General features: G+C 41.3%; 26 non-coding genes across 26 annotated transcripts; all 26 read right to left on the reverse strand.

The window, feature by feature from the left end:
* Positions 1-102: 102 nt before the first annotated feature.
* On the reverse strand, positions 103-189 carry trnay-gua (transfer RNA tyrosine (anticodon GUA)). The gene is given in 2 exon segments: positions 103-138; positions 153-189. It is a non-coding gene; the product is annotated as a tRNA-Tyr (tRNA).
* A 117-nt stretch (positions 190-306) lies between these two features.
* Positions 307-393, reverse strand: trnay-gua (transfer RNA tyrosine (anticodon GUA)). Its single transcript is given in 2 exon segments — positions 307-342; positions 357-393. It is a non-coding gene; the product is annotated as a tRNA-Tyr (tRNA).
* A 322-nt stretch (positions 394-715) lies between these two features.
* trnay-gua (transfer RNA tyrosine (anticodon GUA)) lies at positions 716-802 on the reverse strand. The gene is given in 2 exon segments: positions 716-751; positions 766-802. It is a non-coding gene; the product is annotated as a tRNA-Tyr (tRNA).
* A 117-nt stretch (positions 803-919) lies between these two features.
* trnay-gua (transfer RNA tyrosine (anticodon GUA)) lies at positions 920-1,006 on the reverse strand. Its single transcript is given in 2 exon segments — positions 920-955; positions 970-1,006. It is a non-coding gene; the product is annotated as a tRNA-Tyr (tRNA).
* Positions 1,007-1,328: 322 nt separating this feature from the next.
* Positions 1,329-1,415, reverse strand: trnay-gua (transfer RNA tyrosine (anticodon GUA)). Its single transcript is given in 2 exon segments — positions 1,329-1,364; positions 1,379-1,415. It is a non-coding gene; the product is annotated as a tRNA-Tyr (tRNA).
* Positions 1,416-1,532: 117 nt separating this feature from the next.
* On the reverse strand, positions 1,533-1,619 carry trnay-gua (transfer RNA tyrosine (anticodon GUA)). Its single transcript is given in 2 exon segments — positions 1,533-1,568; positions 1,583-1,619. It is a non-coding gene; the product is annotated as a tRNA-Tyr (tRNA).
* Positions 1,620-1,737: 118 nt separating this feature from the next.
* trnay-gua (transfer RNA tyrosine (anticodon GUA)) lies at positions 1,738-1,824 on the reverse strand. The gene is given in 2 exon segments: positions 1,738-1,773; positions 1,788-1,824. It is a non-coding gene; the product is annotated as a tRNA-Tyr (tRNA).
* Positions 1,825-1,941: 117 nt separating this feature from the next.
* On the reverse strand, positions 1,942-2,028 carry trnay-gua (transfer RNA tyrosine (anticodon GUA)). Its single transcript is given in 2 exon segments — positions 1,942-1,977; positions 1,992-2,028. It is a non-coding gene; the product is annotated as a tRNA-Tyr (tRNA).
* Positions 2,029-2,349: 321 nt separating this feature from the next.
* trnay-gua (transfer RNA tyrosine (anticodon GUA)) lies at positions 2,350-2,436 on the reverse strand. Its single transcript is given in 2 exon segments — positions 2,350-2,385; positions 2,400-2,436. It is a non-coding gene; the product is annotated as a tRNA-Tyr (tRNA).
* A 117-nt stretch (positions 2,437-2,553) lies between these two features.
* On the reverse strand, positions 2,554-2,640 carry trnay-gua (transfer RNA tyrosine (anticodon GUA)). The gene is given in 2 exon segments: positions 2,554-2,589; positions 2,604-2,640. It is a non-coding gene; the product is annotated as a tRNA-Tyr (tRNA).
* A 322-nt stretch (positions 2,641-2,962) lies between these two features.
* trnay-gua (transfer RNA tyrosine (anticodon GUA)) lies at positions 2,963-3,049 on the reverse strand. The gene is given in 2 exon segments: positions 2,963-2,998; positions 3,013-3,049. It is a non-coding gene; the product is annotated as a tRNA-Tyr (tRNA).
* Positions 3,050-3,167: 118 nt separating this feature from the next.
* trnay-gua (transfer RNA tyrosine (anticodon GUA)) lies at positions 3,168-3,254 on the reverse strand. The gene is given in 2 exon segments: positions 3,168-3,203; positions 3,218-3,254. It is a non-coding gene; the product is annotated as a tRNA-Tyr (tRNA).
* Positions 3,255-3,371: 117 nt separating this feature from the next.
* trnay-gua (transfer RNA tyrosine (anticodon GUA)) lies at positions 3,372-3,458 on the reverse strand. The gene is given in 2 exon segments: positions 3,372-3,407; positions 3,422-3,458. It is a non-coding gene; the product is annotated as a tRNA-Tyr (tRNA).
* Positions 3,459-3,576: 118 nt separating this feature from the next.
* Positions 3,577-3,663, reverse strand: trnay-gua (transfer RNA tyrosine (anticodon GUA)). The gene is given in 2 exon segments: positions 3,577-3,612; positions 3,627-3,663. It is a non-coding gene; the product is annotated as a tRNA-Tyr (tRNA).
* Positions 3,664-3,780: 117 nt separating this feature from the next.
* On the reverse strand, positions 3,781-3,867 carry trnay-gua (transfer RNA tyrosine (anticodon GUA)). The gene is given in 2 exon segments: positions 3,781-3,816; positions 3,831-3,867. It is a non-coding gene; the product is annotated as a tRNA-Tyr (tRNA).
* Positions 3,868-3,984: 117 nt separating this feature from the next.
* On the reverse strand, positions 3,985-4,071 carry trnay-gua (transfer RNA tyrosine (anticodon GUA)). Its single transcript is given in 2 exon segments — positions 3,985-4,020; positions 4,035-4,071. It is a non-coding gene; the product is annotated as a tRNA-Tyr (tRNA).
* Positions 4,072-4,189: 118 nt separating this feature from the next.
* On the reverse strand, positions 4,190-4,276 carry trnay-gua (transfer RNA tyrosine (anticodon GUA)). Its single transcript is given in 2 exon segments — positions 4,190-4,225; positions 4,240-4,276. It is a non-coding gene; the product is annotated as a tRNA-Tyr (tRNA).
* Positions 4,277-4,393: 117 nt separating this feature from the next.
* On the reverse strand, positions 4,394-4,480 carry trnay-gua (transfer RNA tyrosine (anticodon GUA)). The gene is given in 2 exon segments: positions 4,394-4,429; positions 4,444-4,480. It is a non-coding gene; the product is annotated as a tRNA-Tyr (tRNA).
* A 321-nt stretch (positions 4,481-4,801) lies between these two features.
* trnay-gua (transfer RNA tyrosine (anticodon GUA)) lies at positions 4,802-4,888 on the reverse strand. The gene is given in 2 exon segments: positions 4,802-4,837; positions 4,852-4,888. It is a non-coding gene; the product is annotated as a tRNA-Tyr (tRNA).
* A 322-nt stretch (positions 4,889-5,210) lies between these two features.
* On the reverse strand, positions 5,211-5,297 carry trnay-gua (transfer RNA tyrosine (anticodon GUA)). The gene is given in 2 exon segments: positions 5,211-5,246; positions 5,261-5,297. It is a non-coding gene; the product is annotated as a tRNA-Tyr (tRNA).
* Positions 5,298-5,415: 118 nt separating this feature from the next.
* Positions 5,416-5,502, reverse strand: trnay-gua (transfer RNA tyrosine (anticodon GUA)). Its single transcript is given in 2 exon segments — positions 5,416-5,451; positions 5,466-5,502. It is a non-coding gene; the product is annotated as a tRNA-Tyr (tRNA).
* Positions 5,503-5,619: 117 nt separating this feature from the next.
* trnay-gua (transfer RNA tyrosine (anticodon GUA)) lies at positions 5,620-5,706 on the reverse strand. Its single transcript is given in 2 exon segments — positions 5,620-5,655; positions 5,670-5,706. It is a non-coding gene; the product is annotated as a tRNA-Tyr (tRNA).
* A 118-nt stretch (positions 5,707-5,824) lies between these two features.
* Positions 5,825-5,911, reverse strand: trnay-gua (transfer RNA tyrosine (anticodon GUA)). Its single transcript is given in 2 exon segments — positions 5,825-5,860; positions 5,875-5,911. It is a non-coding gene; the product is annotated as a tRNA-Tyr (tRNA).
* A 117-nt stretch (positions 5,912-6,028) lies between these two features.
* Positions 6,029-6,115, reverse strand: trnay-gua (transfer RNA tyrosine (anticodon GUA)). Its single transcript is given in 2 exon segments — positions 6,029-6,064; positions 6,079-6,115. It is a non-coding gene; the product is annotated as a tRNA-Tyr (tRNA).
* A 322-nt stretch (positions 6,116-6,437) lies between these two features.
* On the reverse strand, positions 6,438-6,524 carry trnay-gua (transfer RNA tyrosine (anticodon GUA)). The gene is given in 2 exon segments: positions 6,438-6,473; positions 6,488-6,524. It is a non-coding gene; the product is annotated as a tRNA-Tyr (tRNA).
* A 2,535-nt stretch (positions 6,525-9,059) lies between these two features.
* trnay-aua (transfer RNA tyrosine (anticodon AUA)) lies at positions 9,060-9,146 on the reverse strand. The gene is given in 2 exon segments: positions 9,060-9,095; positions 9,110-9,146. It is a non-coding gene; the product is annotated as a tRNA-Tyr (tRNA).
* Between the last annotated feature and the right edge of the window lie 8,538 nt (positions 9,147-17,684).

Raw genomic sequence — 17,684 nt, forward strand, 5'->3', positions numbered from 1 at the left:
GTTTTACTGTGAGTTATGGGCACTAGTAATAGCCCAAATTTAAAATGCAGCATTTAGCAGAACGAAAGCAGTCGTGAGCAAACTTTGGACTTCTAAAATGCATCCTTCGAGCCGGAGTTGAACCAGTGACCTAAGGATATCAGCATCAGTCACTACAGTCCTCCGCTCTGCCAACTGAGCTATCGAAGGCTATGCATTCTTTTCGTATTACTGTGAGTTATGGGCACTAGTAATAGCCCAAATTTAAAATGCAGCATTTAGCAGAATGAAAGCAGTCGTGAGCAAACTTTGGACTTCTAAAATGCATCCTTCGAGCCGGAGTTGAACCAGCGACCTAAGGATGTCTGCATCAGTCACTACAGTCCTCCGCTCTGCCAACTGAGCTATCGAAGGCTATGCATTCTGCTTGTTTTACTGTGAGTTATGGGCACTAGTAACAGGCAAAATTTTAAATGCAGCATTTAGCAGAACGAAAGCAGTTGTAAGCAAACTTTGGACTTCTAAAAAAAAATCCTTCGAGCCAGAGTTGCAACAGCGACCGAAGGATATCAACATCAGTCGCTACAGTCCTCCGCGCTGCCAACTGAGCTATCGAAGGCTATGCATTCTCTTTGTTTTACTGTGAGTTATGGGCACTAGTAATAGCCCAAATTTAAAATGCAGCATTTAGCAGAACGAAAGCAGTCGTGAGCCAACTATGGACTTCTAAAATGCATCCTTCGAGCCGGAGTTGAACCAGCGACCTAAGGATATCAGCATCAGTCACTACAGTCCTCCGCTCTGCCAACTCAGCTATCGAAGGCTATGCATTCATTTCGTTTTACTGTGAGTTATGGGCACTAGTAATAGCCCAAATTTAAAATGCAGCATTTAGCAGAATGAAAGCAGTCGTGAGCAAACTTTGGACTTCTAAAATGCATCCTTCGAGCCGGATTTGAACCAGCGACCTAAGGATATCTGCATCAGTCACTACAGTCCTCCGCTTTGCCAACTGAGCTATCGAAGGCTATGCATTCTGCTTGTTTTACTGTGCGTTATGGGCACTAGTAACAGGCAAAATTTTAAATGCAGCATTTAGCAGAACGAAAGTAGTTGTAAGCAAACTTTGGACTTCTAAAAAAAAATCCTTCGAGTCGGAGTTGAACCAGCAACCTAAGGATATCAACATCAGTCGCTACAGTCCTCCGCGCTGCCAACTGAGCTATCGAACGCTATGCATTCTCTTTGTTTTACTGTGAGTTATGGGCACTAGTAATAGCCCAAATTTAAAATACAGCATTTAGCAGAACGAAAGCAGTCGTGAGCAAACTATGGACTTCTAAAATGCATCCTTCGAGCCGGAGTTGAACCAGCGACCTAAGGATATCAGCATCAGTCACTACAGTCCTCCGCTCTGCCAATTGAGCTATCGAAGGTTTAACATTTGCTTGGTCTTTCTGGGAGTTATGGGCACTAGTAATAGCCCAAATTTAAAATGCAGCATTTAGCAGAACGAAAGCAGTCGTGAGCAAACTATGGACTTCTAAAATGCATCCTTGGAGCCGGAGTTGAACCAGCGACCTAAGGATATCAGCATCAGTCACTACAGTCCTCCGCTCTGCCAACTGAGCTATCGAAGGCTATGCATTCTTTTCGTTTTACTGTGAGTTATGGGCACTAGTAATAGCCCAAATTTAAAATGCAGCATTTAGCAGAACGAAAGCAGTCGTGAGCAAACTTTGGACTTCTAAAAAAAAATCCTTCGAACCGGAGTTGAACCAGCGACCTAAGGATATCAGCATCAGTCACTACAGTCCTCTGCTGTGCCAACTGAGCTATCGAAGGCTTTGCATTCTTTTCGTTTTACTGTGAGTTATGGGCACTAGTAATAGCCCAAATTTAAAATGCAGCATTTAGCAGAACGAAAGCAGTCGTGAGCAGACTATGGACTTCTAAAATGCATCCTTCGAGCCGGAGTTGAACCAGCGACCTAAGGATATCAGCATCAGTCACTACAGTCCTCCACTCTGCCAACTGAGCTATCGAAGGTTTAACATTTGTTTGGTCTTTCTGGGAGTTATGGGCACTAGTAATAGCCCAAATTTAAAATGCAGCATTTAGCAGAACGAAAGCAGTCGTGAGCAAACTATGGACTTCTAAAATGCATCCTTGGAGCCGGAGTGTAACCAGCGACCTAAGGATATCAGCATCAGTCACTACAGTCCTCCGCTCTGCCAACTGAGCTATCGAAGGCTATGCATTCTTTTCGTTTTACTGTGAGTTATGGGCACTAGTAATAGCCCAAATTTAAAATGCAGCATTTAGCAGAACGAAAGCAGTCGTGAGCCAACTATGGACTTCTAAAATGCATCCTTCGAGCCGGAGTTGAACCAGCGACCTAAGGATATCAGCATCAGTCACTACAGTCCTCCGCTCTGCCAACTGAGCTATCGAAGGCTATGCATTCATTTCGTTTTACTGTGAGTTATGGGCACTAGTAATAGCCCAAATTTAAAATGCAGCATTTAGCAGAATGAAAGCAGTCGTGAGCAAACTTTGGACTTCTAAAATGCATCCTTCGAGCCGGAGTTGAACCAGCGACCTAAGGATATCTGCATCAGTCACTACAGTCCTCCGCTTTGCCAACTGAGCTATCGAAGGCTATGCATTCTGCTTGTTTTACTGTGAGTTATGGGCACTAGTAACAGGCAAAATTTTAAATGCAGCATTTAGCAGAACGAAAGCAGTTGTAAGCAAACTTTGGACTTCTAAAAAAAAATCCTTCGAGCCGGAGTTGAACCAGCAACCTAAGGATATCAACATCAGTCGCTACAGTCCTCCGCGCTGCCAACTGAGCTATCGAACGCTATGCATTCTCTTTGTTTTACTGTGAGTTATGGGCACTAGTAATAGCCCAAATTTAAAATACAGCATTTAGCAGAACGAAAGCAGTCGTGAGCAAACTATGGACTTCTAAAATGCATCCTTCGAGCCGGAGTTGAACCAGCGACCTAAGGATATCAGCATCAGTCACTACAGTCCTCCGCTCTGCCAACTGAGCTATCGAAGGCTATGCATTCTCTTTGTTTTAATGTAAGTTATGAGCACTAGTAACAGCCAAAATTTTAAATGCAGCATTTAGCAGAACGAAAGCAGTTGTAAGCAAACTTTGGACTTCTAAAAAAGAATCCTTCGAGCCGGAGTTGAACCAGCGACCTAAGGATATCAGCATCAGTCACTACAGTCCTCCGCTCTGCCAACTGAGCTATTGAAGGCTATGCGTTCTTATCGTTTTACTGTGAGTTATGGGCACGAGTAATAGCCCAAATTTAAAATGCAGCATTTAGCAGAACGAAAGCAGTCGTGAGCAAACTATGGACTTCTAAAATGCATCCTTCGAACCGGAGTTGAACCAGCGACCTAAGGATATCAGCATCAGTCACTACAGTCCTCCGCCCTGCCAACTGAGCTATCGAAGGCTATGCATTCTCTCTGTTTTAATGTGAGTTATGGGCACTAGTAACAGCCAAAATTTTAAATGCAGCATTTAGCAGAACGAAAGCAGTTGTAAGCAAACTTTGGACTTCTAAAAAAAAATCCTTCGAACCGGAGTTGAACCAGCGACCTAAGGATATCAGCATCAGTCACTACAGTCCTCCGCTCTGCCAACTGAGCTATCGAAGGCTATGCATTCTCTTCGTTTTACTGTGAGTTATGGGCACTAGTAATAGCCCAAATTTAAAATGCAGCATTTAGCAGAACGAAAGCAGTCGTGAGCAAACTATGGACTTCTAAAATGCATCCTTCGAGCCGGAGTTGAACCAGCGACCTAAGGATATCAGCATCAGTCACTACAGTCCTCCGCTCTGCCAATTGAGCTATCGAAGGTTTAACATTTGCTTGGTCTTTCTGGGAGTTATGGGCACTAGTAATAGCCCAAATTTAAAATGCAGCATTTAGCAGAACGAAAGCAGTCGTGAGCAAACTATGGACTTCTAAAATGCATCCTTGGAGCCGGAGTTGAACCAGCGACCTAAGGATATCAGCATCAGTCACTACAGTCCTCCGCTCTGCCAACTGAGCTATCGAAGGCTATGCATTCTTTTCGTTTTACTGTGAGTTATGGGCACTAGTAATAGCCCAAATTTAAAATGCAGCATTTAGCAGAACGAAAGCAGTCGTGAGCAAACTTTGGACTTCTAAAAAAAAATCCTTCGAACCGGAGTTGAACCAGCGACCTAAGGATATCAGCATCAGTCACTACAGTCCTCTGCTGTGCCAACTGAGCTATCGAAGGCTTTGCATTCTTTTCGTTTTACTGTGAGTTATGGGCACTAGTAATAGCCCAAATTTAAAATGCAGCATTTAGCAGAACGAAAGCAGTCGTGAGCAGACTATGGACTTCTAAAATGCATCCTTCGAGCCGGAGTTGAACCAGCGACCTAAGGATATCAGCATCAGTCACTACAGTCCTCCACTCTGCCAACTGAGCTATCGAAGGTTTAACATTTGTTTGGTCTTTCTGGGAGTTATGGGCACTAGTAATAGCCCAAATTTAAAATGCAGCATTTAGCAGAACGAAAGCAGTCGTGAGCAAACTATGGACTTCTAAAATGCATCCTTGGAGCCGGAGTGTAACCAGCGACCTAAGGATATCAGCATCAGTCACTACAGTCCTCCGCTCTGCCAACTGAGCTATCGAAGGCTATGCATTCATTTCGTTTTACTGTGAGTTATGGGCACTAGTAATAGCCCAAATTTAAAATGCAGCATTTAGCAGAATGAAAGCAGTCGTGAGCAAACTTTGGACTTCTAAAATGCATCCTTCGAGCCGGAGTTGAACCAGCGACCTAAGGATATCTGCATCAGTCACTACAGTCCTCCGCTTTGCCAACTGAGCTATCGAAGGCTATGCATTCTGCTTGTTTTACTGTGAGTTATGGGCACTAGTAACAGGCAAAATTTTAAATGCAGCATTTAGCAGAACGAAAGCAGTTGTAAGCAAACTTTGGACTTCTAAAAAAAAATCCTTCGAGCCGGAGTTGAACCAGCAACCTAAGGATATCAACATCAGTCGCTACAGTCCTCCGCGCTGCCAACTGAGCTATCGAACGCTATGCATTCTCTTTGTTTTACTGTGAGTTATGGGCACTAGTAATAGCCCAAATTTAAAATACAGCATTTAGCAGAACGAAAGCAGTCGTGAGCAAACTATGGACTTCTAAAATGCATCCTTCGAGCCGGAGTTGAACCAGCGACCTAAGGATATCAGCATCAGTCACTACAGTCCTCCGCTCTGCCAACTGAGCTATCGAAGGCTATGCATTCTCTTTGTTTTAATGTAAGTTATGGGCACTAGTAACAGCCAAAATTTTAAATGCAGCATTTAGCAGAACGAAAGCAGTTGTAAGCAAACTTTGGACTTCTAAAAAAGAATCCTTCGAGCCGGAGTTGAACCAGCGACCTAAGGATATCAGCATCAGTCACTACAGTCCTCCGCTCTGCCAACTGAGCTATTGAAGGCTATGCGTTCTTATCGTTTTACTGTGAGTTATGGGCACGAGTAATAGCCCAAATTTAAAATGCAGCATTTAGCAGAACGAAAGCAGTCGTGAGCAAACTATGGACTTCTAAAATGCATCCTTCGAACCGGAGTTGAACCAGCGACCTAAGGATATCAGCATCAGTCACTACAGTCCTCCGCCCTGCCAACTGAGCTATCGAAGGCTATGCATTCTCTCTGTTTTAATGTGAGTTATGGGCACTAGTAACAGCCAAAATTTTAAATGCAGCATTTAGCAGAACGAAAGCAGTTGTAAGCAAACTTTGGACTTCTAAAAAAAAATCCTTCGAACCGGAGTTGAACCAGCGACCTAAGGATATCAGCATCAGTCACTACAGTCCTCCGCTCTGCCAACTGAGCTATCGAAGGCTATGCATTCTCTTCGTTTTACTGTGAGTTATGGGCACTAGTAATAGCCCAAATTTAAAATGCAGCATTTAGCAGAACGAAAGCAGTCGTGAGCAAACTATGGACTTCTAAAATGTATCCTTCGAGCTGGAGTTGAACCAGCGACCTAAGGATCTCAGCATCAGTCACTACAATCCTCCGCTCTGCCAACTGAGCTATCGAAGGCTATGTATTCTCTTTGTTTTACTGTGAGTTATGGGCACTAGTAACAGCCAAAATTTTAAATAGAGGATTTAGCAGAACGAAAGCAGTTGTAAGCAAACTTTGGACTTCTCAACTAAAATCCTTCGAGCCGGAGTTGAATCAGCCACCTAAGGATATCAGCATCAGTCACTACAGTCCTCCGCTCTGCCAACCGAGCTATCGAAGGCTATGCATTCTTTTCGTTTTACTGTGAGTTATGGGCACTAGTAATAGCCCAAATTTAAAATGCAGCATTTAGCAGAACGAAAGCAGTCGTGAGCAAACTATGGACTTCTAAAATGCATCCTTCGAGCCGGAGTTGAACCAGCGACCTAAGGATATCAGCATCAGTCACTACAGTCCTCCGCTCTGCCAACTGAGCTATCGAAGAGTATGCATTCTCTTCGTTTTACTGGGTCTTAAGGGCACCAGTAATAGCCATAATTTAAACATATCATTTAACAGAACAAAAGCAGTCGTGAGCAAACTATGGACTTCTAAAATGCATCCTTCGAGCCGGAGTTGAACCAGCGACTGCCACTACTTTTTCAAGTACTTTAGAGAGGAAAGGTAGGTTTGGCACAGGTCTATAATTACTTAAGATTTCTGGATCAAGGTTGGGTCGTTTCAGTGTGGGTTTAATAACGGCGGACTTAAAAGCTGCTGGAACTACACCTGAGGAGAGTGATATGTTTATAATATTTAGAACTGAAGGTCCAAGGACGCCAAAAAGACTTTTAATAAGTGAACCTGGGAGCGGGTCGAACTGGCAAGTTGTCGGTTTTGCCGCATTCACCACCTGTTTGAGATCATCAAGTGACAGTTCACTAAAACCGTACAATTTCCCAGGACAGCCACCCTGTCGTGCATCTGTAGATTTCATCCCTTTAATATGTGTGGTATTAATAATTTCTTTAGCAATTTCTTCCTGTATGCATTGAATCTTCTTAGTAAAGAAGACCATTAAGTCATGAGCAGAGTGCGTCGAACTATCTGCGATAGTCTGTTGCCTTGTAAGCGATGCTACAGTGTCAAAAAGGGCTTTAGGATTGTTCTTTTGAGACGCAATCACCTTCGAAAGGTAGGCCGATTTTGCAGAGGCAAGGGCCGCTTTTTACTTTAACAAGCTGTCACACCAGGTTTAATGGAAAACCTCAAGCTTGGTAGCACGCCATTTTCTTTCCAATTTCCTGCATTCTTGTTTCAGGGTTCTAGTTTCATCAGTAAACCAAGGCGTGCATCTTTTAGGATGTGATTTTAGCTTTATGGGCGCTATTGAATCCAGGACACTAGTCAGGGTGGTATTGAACTCATTCATGAGTGAGTCAATCGAGCTATTGTATGAAGGAAAGGACGCAACTGCTCCAGGAAGGAGTTCAAAGAGCTCAGAAACTGTGCCAGTGCTTATATTGCGTCCGCTAAATCCTTCAGCTTTTTTAACTCTACATTTAGCTAGCACCTCAAATGTAACTAAATAATGATCCGAGATAACGGTACTACACGGTAACAACATAATGTTTGAGGTTAAAACTCCTCGAGTCAGAATCAAGTCTAGCGTGTTCCCATCTTTATGGGTTGGCAAATCAACCAGTTGATTAAAACCAAATGCATCAATTAGAGACTTAAACGCAATAGTAAGTGAACTGAGTGGGGAGTTCATATGAATGTTAAAGTCCCCCATAATTATAATTTTGTCTGCATAGGTTACTAGTTCAGACAAAAGTTCAGCAAATTCGTCTAAGAAAGTTGTGTATGGCCCAGGTGCGCGATAGATAGTTATTACATAAATTGACAACAGAGAGGACCGCATCACAAGGGCCTCAAACACCTTGTAATTATTAGAGGTACGAGGATTAAATTTGAGCGATTTTTCAGAAATGAGCGCAACACCGCCACCCTTTTTCAACGTGCGTGCTACATGGCTACTCGCGTAGTGAGGGGGTGAAGCATAATTTAGTGCTAAATACTCATCCGGGCGTAACCAAGTTTCACAAAGACCCATACAGTTAAGTTTATAATCACGAATAATGTTATCAACAAGTAAAGCTTTAGGAGCAAGCAATCTAATATTTAAAAGACCAAATTTTAGCTTTGCTGAATCCTTTGACTTAGCTGAAGTCTTTGTAGTCTTTGTAGAGATCTTCAAAAGATGCCGCCGTTGTGGCTGTTCGTGTGCGCTGAGTGTAAGCTTCGGTTGTCCGGCGAGGAATGAATGGTGAAATTAGTTACATCTTCGCGTCCATCTTGCTGCTTAGACTTCGCACGCTTCACACATCTACCTGCACGGCAACCACGCTTCTGTTTTCTGTCCTTACGGCGCCGTTGTCGTCGTTTATTAGGAGGAATAGCTGTCCACAAGGATGCCGGATCTCTTTGAAGTTCGCTCGGTATATCATAGGAGGTATAAAAAGCGCCCGAAAAGTCGAAATTTAGACGCCACCCCAACCGAATAAGTTCGTCCCTACTGTAAGTATTTTTGGCCACACATGTGTCCAAAAGTGAAGGCAAAAAAGACAAGAGAACGGCAATAAATAGAGGATTAGCTGGAGAGCAACTAGCCGCATGCATGCATCCATGCGCCGCCATGTTGAAAGTGGAAAAGTGGGTATGCATACTTTTCGTTTTACTGTGAGTTATGGGCACTACTAATAGCTAAAATTTAAATATATCATTTAGAAGAACAAAAGCAGTCGTGAGCAAACTATGGTCTTCTCAAAATGCATCCTTCGAGCCGGAATTGAACCAGCGACCCGAGGATGTCTGCATCAGTCACTACAGTCCTCCGTTCTGCCAACTGAGGTATCGAAGGTTTACCATTTATTTTGTCTTTCTGGGAGTTATGGGCACTAGTAATAGCCATAATTTAAATATAACATTTAGCAGAACAAAAGCAGTCGTGAGCAAAATATTTGACTTCTAAAATGCATCCTTCGAGCCGGATTTGAACCAGCGACCTAAGAATGTCAGTATCAATCACTATAGTCCTCCGCTCTGCCAACTGAGCTATCGAAGGGTATGCATTCTTTTCGTTTTACTGGGACTTAAGGGCACTAGTAATAGCCATAATTTAAATATAACATTTCGCAGAACAAAAGCAGTCGAGAGCAAAATATTGGACTTCTAAAATGCATCCTTCGAGCCAGAGTTGAACCAGCGACCTAAGGATATCAGCATCTGTCACTGCAGTCCTCTGCTCTGCCAACTGAGCTATCAAAGGGTATACATTCTCTACGTTTTACTGTGAGTTGTGGGCACTAGCAATAGCCAAAATTTAAATGCAGCATTTAGCGGAACGAAAGCAGTCGTGAGCAACTATGGACTTCTAAAAATCATCCTTCGAGTCGGAACTGAACCAGCAATCAAAGGATGTCAGCATCAGTCACTACAGTCCTCCGTTTTGCCAACTGAGCTATCGAAGGCTGCGCATGCTCTTCATTTTTTTGAGAGTTATGGGCACTAGTAATAGCCAAAATGTTAATGCAGCGCATAGTAGAACGAAAGCAGTCATGAGCAAAATAATACACTTCTAAAATGCATCCTTCAAGCCGAAGTTGAACCAGCGACCTAAGGATGTCAGCATCAAGCACTACTGCCAAATGAGTTATCGTGGGTGTACTGCTTGCTTATATTACTGGTGCATATCACCACGAAAAATATCCACATTTTAAACAGTATTTAGTCGAATGAGTTCAGTCTTGAGCAAACTATGGACTTCTTAAAATCATCCTTCGAGCCGGAGTCTAACCAGTGACCTAAGGATCTCAGCATCAGCTATCACAGTCCTCCGCTTTGCCAACTGTACCTGAATGAACCTAATTTTACATTAAATGTGGAATAACTTTCTCATATATTTCTTCAAAAAAAAATTATAAAAACAATTCAATTTGTACCTGGATTTATTTTCATACCTCCCAACTAATGCCTTTTGATCATTCAGTCTACGGCATATAGCATTTTTTTACGGGATTCTTTTTTAAAAAAAAAATGAAAAAGATGTTCATTGGGAAAGCTATTTATTCTTGCCCGTTTCGGCTCTAATCCGAATTATTATCATAGATTGCTCATATTATCGTGGTGTTCCACTAAGTCCTTCTTGCTGTGAGTAAATACGTGCCGTCTTGTTTGTAAAGTTTATTTGTGCTTATTAAGGGATATCACAATCATTAAAAAGCAATTGGTTGAGGTTGACTGGTATGATTCTAGAAAAGGATTTGTTCCAATTGTAACCTGTTTGTGTTCCAAACCTAGTGACATCACTTATAGTAAATTTCCTTAGGCTGTGATTTTGACACCTGTGCCTTCATGATGGTAATGTCATTGTCTCTCCTCAAGTAAACCAGTTTGAGGAAAAGATTTAAGTATCAGATGGTCATGTGCAACCACAATCCTGGTCTCAAAAGAGAAAACAACACAGCGTCGCACAATGCAACACTACAGGCCGGTCATTTGATAGCGGCGCTAATGAGCGCTTGACATTGGATATTCTATTCTCACTTTGCACAACAGTTGACCACCGTGATTGCACACATTTATGGTGGAATCAATCAAGACTTGGATCAACACGCATGATGTATACAAGACTTATTCATAAAATCCCTTTTAGCTCTTATTCAAAGCTTGATGATGGCTATAGGAGTGTGGTAGTGAGTACAATAAAACTCCTTGTTAACTTACAAAACACATCCACAACCTAATTTTACAGTCAAATCGTATTAAAGTGATTCACCACTGCAATGGTTCATCACTAAAGATTATAATGGAGTATGTGCATTGGACACACTACAGCTTGAAGGATACTGTTTTGTAAAAGTCAGAAGCCTACTTCCGTATTTTCTTCCGTGAGCAAGGATGAATTTCAGTCAGCAACGGGACATTAACGTTGCTCTTAATGCCCGCGAGCGACAACAGAAGACGGGGTGAGCAGGATATACCCTGAAAAGACCAGCAAAAGATTGACCAAGTGTCTCACCCTATCTCTACAGGAAAGCCCAGCCAGCCTCATTTTAGCTGCTTGTTCTTTTGGTCATGACCCACAGTTTGTGACCATAGGTGCGGGTAGAAAGGTAGAACGGCTGGTAAATCGAGAGCTCAGCTCATTTTTCACCACGACGCTGCACTGATCTGGCTGTCGATCTCCTGTTCTTTCCTCTAACTCCCATCCCCAACAAGTAAAGAGCATGTTTCCCTTTTCCGGCTGAGAACTATAGTCCGTTGGAAGTGTTGATTTGCATAATGGCCGCTTCACGCTCAGCTGTGAACAGCCGCTGCTAGTTGCCCGATTGATTCCCTTCCTATTTATACCCAGTACGCCAGTCACTCCTTGTCAGTCCGTCAGCGAACCTCTTCATACGCAAGGCATGCACTTTGACTCTGGCTCCCGTCGGTCCCGTCTTCATCCGTATCCTACTCTTCTGTTCTTGATTTCCCGTTTGTTTCCAGCTATTGACCCGTTTTTGACCACCGACCACGTTCTGATCTCCCGCTCGGACTAACGACCCGTTTTTGACCACCGCCCACGCTCTGATCTCCCGCTACGGCTATCGACACGTTTTGCCCATTTGACCACGCTCCGATCTCACGCCCCGGCAAACCCATTTCAGCATTCCGATCACGCTCCGATCCTGTGAGCTGCTTGCTCCCCCTGTCCAGCGAGCACCGGCTCGTTGTTTCCTTGATATCCCAATAAACTTTTGTGTGAAACGTTTGGGTCTACCATTTGTTCTGGTTCTGCCACCCCTGCTTAGAAATTCTGTCCATAAAAATTATGAATGGAATCGGGTACAAGGGGCAGCCTTGGCGGAACCCTACTCCCACGGCAACCAAATTTAAACAGTTAATCGATCAGTTATTATTTAATGAATGAAATATTCTTACATTACTAAGGTTCGCTATATAATACAGAGTGATTTAACTTCATAAATATATTTTTTCTACTACTTGAAAATGGATTATCAGTCGTTCTGGGTGGGTGTATCTCTAAACAAATAGGGTTGTAGGGGCCCCATTTCCTGTGGTGTGTCTTGGGCCAGTACCACCTACTGGCGCCCACCCCTCTACAGACCAATATATCTATCCATCCATCCATCCATTCATCCATCCATTATCTGCACCGCTTATCCTCAGTAGGGTCGCGGGGGCGCTGGAGCCCATCCAGCCATCTTCGGGCAGTGGGCAGGGGGCACCCTGAACTGGTTGCCAGCCAGTTGCAGGGCACCAACATATCTACTCGTATATAAATATTGACCCACACATAAAAGTAGTATGACGCACTTGCAAGTACAAAAACAGTCAGTATTTTAAAGGTCATTATCATAATTTAAACGTATTTCCTGGACCCCTAAACACATACTCGACACCCTCGCACTCCCACACAATGAACACATACGCATGTGGGATGGTTCCTTGCTGGGCTTGCATATACAAACAGCTCAATTTAGCTGCGGCTTGCCCAAAACCCCCCGGCAGCCTCAAGAGAATTAATAGGTAGGGGGGCGGAAAAAAACAGGCATCCCCTTGTCTCCATCTACCAGACGTCCACATAAGTAAGATCGCACACAAGCAGCTCCACACAGGGAACGTTATGCTAAGAATAGATTAACCGCACTTTCAGCTCGTGATTTGACTCACAAACCGCCCACCCTCCACTTTTAGCGCCGGCCGTCTCGTTCAAACACACCCCGGAAAAGTCGGCGCTATTTCTGGAGAAGGCCTCTGGCAGAGGTGGGTAGACTTGTCAAAGATTTTACTCAGGTAATAGTACCGTTACTTCAGATAAATATTCCTCAAGTAGAAGTAAAAGTAACGTATTTTCCGCACTATAAGGCGCACCTAAAAGCCTTTATTTTTTTCAAAAGCTGACCATGCGCCTTATAATACAGTGCGCCTTATTTATGGATCAATATTAGGTCGCAAAGTTTTGCAACTAATGCAGCAACCGCCGACTAGATTTACCGCCGAACGCAAAGTAGTCCGCGGTGTATGCTGGGATTTATTTTCCGGTGTTTCATTGGCTAACCAATGTGTCAATCATCATTTGAATCGATCACTATTGGCTAAAGTTATTCAGAGCTAAAGGGGGCGGATCCTTTTTATCATTTACAGGCTGGCATAGGCTAAAGGGGCAAAACAAAGCCTGCAATTGGCCGAAAAAGATGTGTCAATCATCAGTTGAATCAATCACTATTGGCTAAAGTTATTCAGAGGTAAAGGGGGCGGATCCTTTTTATCATTTACTGGCTCGCATAGGCTAAAGGAACAAAACAAAGCCTGCAATTGGCCAAAAAAGATGACTGTGAATAGCATGTTGGGTAGAACTACGCCATAGAGATGACAGTATTTTACTATTCTGTACTGTATTTGTAAATATTTTACTCTCCTGGATTAACTACACTCACGGATATAAGAGGACCATGGTTGCACATTATTATTGAACACAACGACTTCGGTGAGCTAGTCCGGCTATATATTTTCCCAGTATCTTGTTTCAGACTGAACTCGATGTTTCTGTGATAAGCGGTGCAGATAATGGATGGAATGGAGTGTCTATTTTTAAATTAAACTCAATTCCAAGTGTTTATTGTCATATGCACAGTAAAGTTGCGAGCGAAAAAGAAAATGGAAACTAAGGAATGGTTGGCATTTCTTGAATACCAAGACTTTAACCTTCCGAATGATATTTGGAACGATGCATTTGAGTGACATCGTACGGACACCGCATCCGCACGTGTCTACGACACGTATTTGCTTCTTTGCAAGCTTTGGGAATGTTAAGGGGGTAATAAGTTTGACTGAACTATCTGACTGTTTTGTCGACGTTCCCATTGTAGCGCCTTATAATCCGGTGCGTCTTATGTATGTCAAATATAGGACCAAAAACTATTTTTTCGGGGTGCGCCCTATAACCCGGTGAGCCTTATAATGCGGAAAATATGGTAGTCATCCAAATACTTACTTGGGTTTAGGTAAAAAGTACTTGGTGAAAAAAATGACTCAAGTACTGAGTAACTTTAGCAGCAATGTATTTGTTAATTGTCACGATTACTGATGCGAGGCACCTGTGCCCGCTCCTGTGGCGCCAACTGCCTCGGACTCTGATTGGCTCCCTGTCACTATTTAAACCCTCGTCTATCTGTCACCTGTTCTCAGTCCGTCTGCAAACTTCAGTTTACTCTAAGCAAGCTTTTCGACCCTGACTCACTCCTGCTTTGGCTCCCGTCTGTTTCCAGGCTTCGACCCGTTTTTGATCTTGACCACGTATACTCTCCTCTCCTGGCTTTCGACACGATGCTGATCTCGACCACGTTTTGTGCTCTCCTGTCCCGGCTATTGACCTGTTTTTTCCGCTCACGACACCGCCATCGCTACCCACGGGAGTGCCACTTCCGCGTTCAAAGTGACCTGCTCCCCGTGACCAGCGATCATTGGATAGTGTGTGCCATCCTTTCCCTTCTTCCCAATAAAACTGAGAGAAATGTACGCAAGTGTGTCCCGTCTCTGTTCTGATCTTGACATTAATGTTTAAAACTACCAATCAGATCATCAAATAATCAAAGTCTATCCAATAAACAAAAAATACTTTATATTTTAAAGTAGATTAAAATAATAAACGTAAATTCAAGTGCTTTAATAAACAATAAAATACAAATAGTGTAAATCCCCTAAAAATTAAGCACATATAGCACCAAATAGCACACTTAAAGCCCCAATACTTAACAGGCTTTGTAAGCAGAATAACAAGCTAGCCCATGAACTCGAACAAAGGAGAAATTACATATTGAAGCTGGTGTTTTGCATTCTTTTGAAGGGGAACATGCTTTTGATGTGAGGCCAGGGGTTTTATAGTCAGTATTGCTAAGTGACATTTTCAATCTGTATCCTCCGTAAATAACTTTTTCTCCCACTGAAGTTAAACATGATCATGACGAGGCTTATACGTTTGATTGGTTGAACGTGGTAGAGCCTGGCGGAGGTCTGCGTTGAAATGAATGCGCCTTAGACAGACAGACGTCTACTTATGTGGAGGGGATTCATTAAGTAACAAAGTAACGACTCAATTGTTGCCTAATGTAGCGGAGTAAAAGTACAATTTTTTTCTTCACAAATGTATTCAAGTAAAAGTAAAAGTATACGGATTTAAAAATACACCTAGAAGTACAACATATCCCATATATGATAAAATTCTACCTTAAGATCACAACACACCACAAACCCTACCTATGAAATCCTTGTTAAAGTTTAAGCCAAAACACTTGACTTACTTTTGAGTCCTACCTCGAGTTTAAAGCTTTTTTCTTAAACCAAAACACATTTGTACAACTATAATCTATAAAATACTACTACTAAAGACTGAATATGTGTTGAAGCCCAACTTTAAAATCCTAATTATACTTACAAACCATAACACAAATGAAAAACCATCAGGTTCAAGGCAGGTTCAAACCCTTAACCTTGTTTGAAAGCCTAACCTAAGCTTAAAACGATTAGTTTGCAAACCCTGTATCCAAACCTTAAACTGAGTTTGAAACCTTAATTAAAGTTATAAACAATAAAACATTGAAACTAAACCAAAGTCAAACCCCTAATTCAAAATCCTTATCAAACTTTGAAACCCCACCCAAGGGTAAAAAATGTCAGGTGCAAGGCAAGTTAAAACCCAAAACCTAGTTTGCAACCCTAACCCAAATTAGGAAACATCAATTTGAAACACAAGGCAGGTTTAAAGGCTATTTTCCAACCCTTAACCAAGTTTGAAACCCAAACTTAAGTTTAAAACCATCAATTTGAAACATAGGGCAGGTTATAACTCTTATAACTCTTTAAAACCCTGCTTTGAAACAATCAGTCTGAAACACAAGGTAGGATTAAACCATAATTTCAAATTCTTAAACCAAGTATAAAACCTTAACCAGATGTAAAAACCATCCATTTGCAACACAAGGGAGGTTCAAACCCTACTTTCAAATTCTACAACCAGTTTGAAACCCTACTTACAGGTTATAATCCATCATTTTGAAACAACCGTTCAAACCCTAAAATGTAATTGAATGAATGAATGAATGAATGAATGAAAACTTTCATTTCGAACATTAAAATAAAAACAGGACAAAAACAATGAGTCAACAACAAAATAATGTCACATAACATGTTCGAAAAGGGGTAGTCAGAAGGAGATGCTTATTTTTCCTACTCCTTTATCTTCCCTATTAAATACATTTTACAAATTCTCTTATGTCTAATATAACAAAATCTCATGGATATACTTATTACATAGGTCAGATATCAATAATTATAATAATTACAATAATCACAGATTTTATACACTAATTTTCGCAATACCCATCCCTCAACGTCATAATGCGCATAATGTCACTGCGGCACCAGTGATAATAACAACAATAAAAATAAACATAATATTTATAATAACAGTTCTGATATAATAATAGCAACAATAACAACAAGTTAACCATAGTTTTAAACGCAGTATTTCTAATCTCACTCATATTCCATTTTCTTCATCCCTGTATTTCGCCAGTAATGCTTTTTTGTATTTAAATTTGAACACATGGATAGTTGGACATTGAATGATCTCATATTTTAAATTATTCCAAAGTTTGACTCCACACACAGACACACACATACTTTTCCTGGTGGTTCTCACCTTTGGGATTTTGAATTTACTACAGCCCGTCAAGTCATAATTTCCCTCTTTCCGAGTGAATAATTTTTGTATGTTTTCTGGCACTATGTTTTTGTTGACCTTAAGTAACAGTTGTAAAGTGAGCATTTTATTATTGGACTGCATGAATAAAATATTGGTATGATCCCGATATCCTACCCTGTGTATGGTTCTTATTGCACAATTTTGAAGGATAAAAAGGGGCTATAGTGAACTTTTGTAATCATTGCCCCAGACTTCTGCACAATATGTTAAATATGGCAGAACTAGAGAACAATATAATAAATACAATGTATTGTAATTTAAAATACATTTGGCTTAATTAATTATTTAAATGCTTTTAGATACCTTAGTTTGTATGTGTCTGATGTGTGTTTTCCAACTTAATTCATTGTCTATTATGACCCCTAAAAACTTAATTTCTGATACAATGTTTATTGCAACACCATCCATTTTTACTTCTAAATCTTGATTTGCCTTACGATTACCAAAGAATATTACTTTGGTTTTATTTATAATTTAAAGATACTTTATTTATATCCATCCATACTTTTAGGTTAATTAGTTCACGATTAATACAGGTTACCAAATCAATACAGTTATCATTTGAATTGAAATGTGTCGTCTGCAAATATTACTATTTTCAATAGTTTTAAAACATTAAAAATATCGTTAATATATAAATTAAATAACTTTGGTCCCAGGATAGAACCCTGTGGTACTCCACAACAGATGTCCAAGTATTTAGATGACAACTCATCCATTTTTACATATTACTTCCTCCCTGATGCCATATCTTTCCAGTTGTTTTAATAGTATATTATGATTAATGGTATCAAATGCTTTTTTTAAGTCAGTAAATACCCCGACTGCGTA

The sequence above is a fragment of the Urocampus carinirostris genome, chromosome 7 (genome assembly GCF_059441175.1).
Source record: "Urocampus carinirostris isolate Australia breed hairy pipefish chromosome 7, RoL_Ucar_1.0, whole genome shotgun sequence".
Lineage (NCBI taxonomy): Eukaryota > Metazoa > Chordata > Actinopteri > Syngnathiformes > Syngnathidae > Urocampus > Urocampus carinirostris.